Source organism: Sinohyriopsis cumingii, chromosome 9, assembly GCF_028554795.1.
Source record: "Sinohyriopsis cumingii isolate HCF-2022 chromosome 9, ASM2855479v2, whole genome shotgun sequence".
Taxonomy (NCBI): Eukaryota; Metazoa; Mollusca; class Bivalvia; order Unionida; family Unionidae; genus Sinohyriopsis; species Sinohyriopsis cumingii.
The window spans coordinates 30886045-30892943 of record NC_142969.1 but is presented as its reverse complement, the minus strand read 5'-3'; positions in this window follow the sequence as shown (position 1 = coordinate 30892943).

Genomic DNA, 6899 nt, shown 5'->3' with positions numbered 1-6899 from the left:
TTTGTGACCCCTAAATACAATAATCTGACAAGGAGCTGAACTAATATACACTTCAAAATGCTGCAAAGCCATTATCACAGCGAAACATTCCTTCTCGATTGTGGAATAATTTATTTGGTGCTTGTTTAGTATTCTTTTTTATGAAAAACTAGCACACATGGTGGTCCACGCCATTTTTATTTTCTTGAATAAATATCCCTACATCACATGCATGAACAGACATTTTAAATAATTGGCTGAAATGTGGTCCCGAAAGGACTGGTTTACTTTCAGGCTCTGCCTTTAATTTCTCAAAGGATTCCTGCCAGATGTCAGACTAATGAAACATAGATTTCTTACTCATCAAATTTAACAGCGGGTCGGTAATGGTGAAGAAATCTGAACAAAATTTCCAATAATATCCAGCCATACGCAAATATATCGCATCAGCTGCTTTCGACTGATATGCACAGGGAATGCAAAGATAGAATCGACCTTAACATTTGTGGATTCACCGGGTATTATTTTAAATTGTATGTCTCTAACTGCAGTTTACGATGCTCGTCTCTACCTCTTAATTCTAACAGCTATTCAAATGAGCAAAAGACTCCACATTTCAGGGCTTTTTGGAGTTCAAAATCATTTTTGTTAAGCTTCAGAAAGTTTTTCCTTGTCTTCGTTAGAGAGTCCATCACCAGCATTAGCTTATCTGCCTTTTTCAAGCTCATTTCATTTTGCTTTCGGTGCTCATCCTGCTTTGTGAAATTCCCTATCGCAAAGTGAATGTGTACATCCCTTCTCTTTTAAATGTTTATCAACAGAAAGTGTCGATGCTTCCAGGAGAGTAGGTTCATAATCATTGTCGCCAAAGAAACAAATAGTGCATTAAGAGAGTCATTCAGTAGAGGTGGATGAATATTTTCTGTTGTTCAAGGCTCTCTCTCTCTTCACATCCCAAAAACATCGCTCAGTAGTTTTTATATCTCTTTACGTCACCGCTTTGGTACTATCCTTTTTCTGTTTTTCAATAAAGTTTCCACGTCACCTGAATTTACGTGTAGATCTCTTGCCTCCATCTTTGTCTCTTTCTCAGACGGTTGAAGAAATAACTCCATCTCTTCTTGACTCATCTCTAGCTGTACATTGAACACGTCAAAATTTTGGAAGCGGTCAGCGTTCGTTGCCAGTTTTATTTCGACGTGGGCAAAATCAGTTCTTTGAACACAGGCTCGTAATTACCATATAAGGAACTCCGGCTGCAGTAATGCTGTTCTAATGGGACTGTTTATGAAGTACATAATAAGGCTACTTACGTAACTATGATGAAAACACTTTGGCCTTTCCTAATTCGACTTAACACTCTCACTGACACACTTGAAACTGAGTCCAACATTCTGATTGATTGGTTCACTATGAACAAAACGAAAGCCAATCCTGAAAAGTTTCTAGCTGTGAGAAAGGTCATTCGGTATGAAGCCCGTACTTAGCAACATCAGTGCTGACATAAATTGTGAATAAAATGTTAAACTGCTAGGAGTAGACATTGCCTATGAAATGCTATTCCATTCCAGTGTTAAAGTCTTTGCAGGAAACTTCTAAGCAATTATTGGGCTTGAAACCTATTTGTCAGAAGTAATCTAAACTCAACAAACTGACACTCTTACATACATTTATCCTTTCGAATTTCAAATCCTGTCCCATAGTCTGGCATTTCTGTACCATACCCTGGCTTTTTGTCACCTAGCCTGGTATTTCTGTCCTATATCCGGGCATTTCTTTCCCATATCCTGATATTTCTCTCTTCTTTCCTGACATTTCTTTCCAATATCCTGACATTTCTGTCCCATAGCCTGACATTTCTGTCCCATAGCCCAGCATTTCTGCAGTGACCCAATCATTTCTAAAGTTGAAAACATACATGAACCATTTGTTTTCGATGAATTACACAAGCAGTCATCAGAAACGCTTACTTAAGGCAAAAAATGACAATCGTGACAGAATTTGAGTTCCATTAATTTAGATAATTTATTTTATCGTAAAATGAGAAAGACTGCAAACCTAATATCTGCAGATTGTAGCCCACTCAGCCGGGGATCGAACCGCGACCTCTCTCATCCGAAACGGAAGCTCTAACAAATTATGCCACTAACATTGGAAATGAATACTCCTAACATTATGTGATGAAATGTGGGAGACCGCATAAAGCGTCATTAGTCAGTCCCTGTAAATTTCATTAAAAAGTGTAATGACCTGGATAATATGTTAAGCCAAATGCATTAGATCTCCCCCAGTTCGCTGACGGTAGTGGCATACAGAAGGCTGGAAATCCATCCAAAACCAATACGACACGATGATATCATAGTCCGTTCATATCCACTTCCGGTCTCCAATAGTATTTACCTGGCTTTTTTCTGTCTGTTTGGCTAAGAATTGTTTTTTCTTCATGGTTAACAAATGTCGAACGATATCATTCTCCGTCAATATTTTATTTTAATTTGGAATATTAAAGTAATCAACGGAAGTGCACTTGTGAAGCCATGCTATATTTAGTAGGTGAAGCAGCCTAATGTACACATAAGCTGCAGGATTCGAAGCAGAATGCCTTGAAGGTAAAAAAGGTGCAGAACAGTGAGTACATTTATGCTCCATGCACCATACACACAAGATACCTACAACTTTAACAACTTGAATAAAATCAATACGATAAGAAACCACAGTGATAAATTATTTTAAAGAGAAAGCTAACTCTCATATGACGAAATAAAGAAAGTAACAGGCCATTAAATATATTAATTTATGAGTGAAGTGTAATTTTAACTTTTATATTCAGAAATTACTTATTTATTATTAATATTGATTAAATTGTTATATATTTTAACTTGAGTTCTTTACGTATTTAGGCTGTTGGCATTGCTGACGGGGGGGGGGGGGGGGCTCGTCTGCCATTAAAAATTTACATGTCCTCCTTTCTGCCGTATTGGTCCTAATACTATATATATATATATATATATATACACGTTTTAGGTGCGTTGTGGGCAGTCATCCCGAAAGTGGGTTTACGGGAAGGACATGATATAGTTTACATTTCAAATCAAAATACATATACATAGGTTGTATTTCTTACATAGTAATTATGTATATGTTGAAAATAAGTATATACACTTATGTTATAGTCCTATTCATGTTTTCGGTTCGTGGGCAGATATATATATTTCATGGGCAGTTTTGACCTTTAGGTTGAAGATGACAAAGTAACTGCCCAAAAATACGTTCACGAAGAACAAACATATAGCATTCTGCCCGTGAATACGGTCACGGGAACAATATATAGCGTACTGCCCACGAATACGTTCACAAGTAACAAATATATAGCATGACTTTCCGGTGTGCGCGCGCAAAATGGTTGTCAAGACACGACGATAAACATTAATCTATTAAAGCATCCTTTGCAATGGCCAGCGTACATATAGCGGACGTGAGGTTCGTTTTTCACAGCTTGTTTGAAATAAATGGATGATTATATATCCAGTGTAACAACTTGTCTTGACAGCTTATGGATGCTAATGTTTGACATTTATTGTGAAGATGATTGTTCACTGCTTGTTGATGAATTCGTAGCTTCTGTTAATCGATGCTATAGCTCAATTTAACTGTCATACACTGATATGTTTAAGTCTGCTTGCACAGTTAACTATGCAGAGTTATGGAAATATAACAAATTGGTTTTAATAACTTTCAGAGTTTGTTTTACTATTACTCAATATTTGTTTCAAGTACTATAAAGGCTGTGATAGGTTGGGTGGCTTAGATTACAAATCAGGCCCTTCTCACTTGGGGTGGGGGGTGGGGGGGGGGTACTGCCCATTATGAATATTACTGGTCCTAGATGTCCAACCTGATATTTATGACATATAGGTTCAACATCTTACTGCCAGCAGAAATGGTGTTCTGTAGTATTTTTCCCAGTCAATAGTTTATGGATATATTATGTCATGTACTATGCTTGTTTAATTCTCTCATCTCAGTTCTGACGTTACCATTGAATGCTATAATGTTCCCAGACATCCGGTATTCTTGGTTATTAAAATTATATATATACACAGATAACTGAAGGTGAGTTCTCATTATTCCCTAACAATTGTAATTAGTGGGGCTGTAGCAATTGATGGTCTGAGAATTCAAGTTAACTGGTTCAAAACTTGGGTAAACAACAAACTGTTTTCTTCCTTTGACAGGCATCATAAAGTTTTGCATCTTTGTCTCTCTGATGACTGTGGTACACAAGTTACAGACTTTGCCTTAGAATGAGCCTGATTTTTGATACTTGTTACTGAATGGGGTGGGGTAGGGAAGTAACAAAATTATTAAAGGTGGAATGTATGCAAACCATGCTGGAAATAGATATGTGCCAGCAACTGCAACATGTAAGCTTCAATCAATTTGGAAACTATAAGCTTTATCCTGTAAATATTAACAGTTCACACCCTGTATAAAAGGTGATTTTGTGTTTGATTAACTGGAACTGTTAATTTATTATGTTAAGGAATTTATTGTTTTAACCCTAGTAAATGTAATATAATTAGGTCAAAAGTTCCAGTTTGTTTATTGTTTCCAGAGTTGATTATTGTAACTGGAAGAACCTGTTTCTAAGTGTTAAATGAAACGAAAGAGATATTGTTTACTCAAGTGATATAAAATAAAAGTTTAAAATGAACTGAAAGAAATATTGTTTATTCAAGTGATACAAAATAGATGCAAAAGTGTATATTCATTAAGAAGTGTATTGTCAATTGCAAATAAATGAAGATTTATCTTATTTTGTTCTTTACTTGTGTACAAAATTATACCTGGATTGGGCAATAATTACTTGGACTCCATTTGGAAAAGAAAAATCTATATGTCCTAAATACCTAATGTTCATATCATAATGCTCTTTTAATGGATGATTATGCTTTTCAGCTGACGTTACCATATTGCCAAGTGAACTAATAGTATGGCCTTCGGTGTGGCCCACTAATCACATTTGTAAATGAATTATGCATACAATAGAGAAATAGCTCTTAAAATATCTTATGAGTTGAACAATGTGTGTACAGAAATAAACATGAAGCAAATCTTTGAACTTGTATGCCACACATGCAAGTGAATTGGTGGTTTTCATATGTAACTTGTGTACTCTTATGGCTTTTGTCTATATTACTTTTAGCCATTTCTATTCACACACCAGAACACAACCTTTTTTGTCTGATTCAGGTACTAATGCAAAACTTATTTCAGCTGTAACTGAAGTATACAGAATTTTTCCTGACGTTGAGGCCTACTGTGTAGACAGTATAGCTGTAAGTCATCAAATCAAATGGAAGACAACAGTGTGCAGTTGAAGAAAATGATATATACCCAGTACCATTTAGAGTTATCTTAAAGAAAAGTCACAATGCACACTGATACAAGTAGTTTTAGAAAATGCATTTGTTCCACATACATTTTAACTTAACCCAAAAGTTCAGTCTCTTGCCTAAAATTCAATCAGATGTATGCATTTATTCCATAAAACACAAAGATATAATGAACCAAATCATTTTCATTATTGAGTTAGGTAGTAGGCTATGTTAAAGAGTGCAATCACTTTATCGATTTTTTTTTTCCATTACATTTTTATTTATTATAAAATGACATTTCTTAGTGGAGTGCTAGCAACTGTAACTTGAGGAATATTTTGTACATGCTGGCCTAAGTGTCATGAATATACTGTGCTACATTTTGCTTTATTAGGTATAATACTATCATGAGACTTGCTTGATTAAATCCTGAATTTGTCAGTTACACTTACAAGTCCACTGGTAGAATTTAAAATCTGTGACAGTTTGGGAACTTTTTTTGCAGTAACTGCAAATCACTTTGCCTTCACAGTCAATGAATTCAAGCCATTGATAATTGTCAAACCATTGTGACTGAAAATGTGATTGTCTCTTAGTTGTGTCCTATTTGATAATTTTGCTGCCACAGAGTCTGGATTGTGTCTCTGAAGAAATAGTTCATCTAGACTCTGTTGCAGTATTACATTTTATATGTTCAATTTAATGAATTTTCTTTCTTTGAATCATTCTTATGTCATAACTTGCGAAAATAGTTTAGTTAACAATATTTATTCAAACAGAAAAGATAACCTCACTTGACAAATCATCCTACTAAAGTGATCATGGCATACACTTTTATCTTTGAAATTCAAATATTGCCCACTCGTTAATTAACATAACTAATATTGCACATTGAAGGTGATCATATGTATCATCAGTTTTAAAAAAATAAAGACGTAATACTATCATTTAATCACTGCATACAGGAAACAGACACTTGTGTCTGTAAAATACCTTTCATTGGATTACTTTGGTTTATTAAAACCAAACAGCAATCCACTCAGGATTTTCTAGGATAGATACAGAGAATATATTATGGTCATTCAGAACGCTATCAATACATCAGACCAGATTGTTTTTATTATTATTTAGGCAAAATAACTTAGTAAGTCAGATGGCAAACATGAGGATGGTGATAGGTTATGTGGAATTTGCATTGAATCATCTGATCCCAGAAGATTTGATACAATGTCACTGGCTGTGGTAATCATCAAGTGCAGTTGCACGGCACCATAAGACTTATCAAGATACCATAAGCTAGAAAGATGAAGAAAAAGAAAAACGATGACCCAAAGACAAATCCTGCAAACTGTGTGCAAAAATGATTCCACAGATTATAGATGAAAACTTTACTATATTTAGCTTCAAGATATTAATAAATTCGGATTACTTCCTCCAGTCTGCTACAGTAATTCATGCCCATTGCACTCATAAATTGATTATAGTCCTTGCAGTATTTTGTGTGGGCCACAATATTTTAATTGATGCAGCTGATGCTCCATT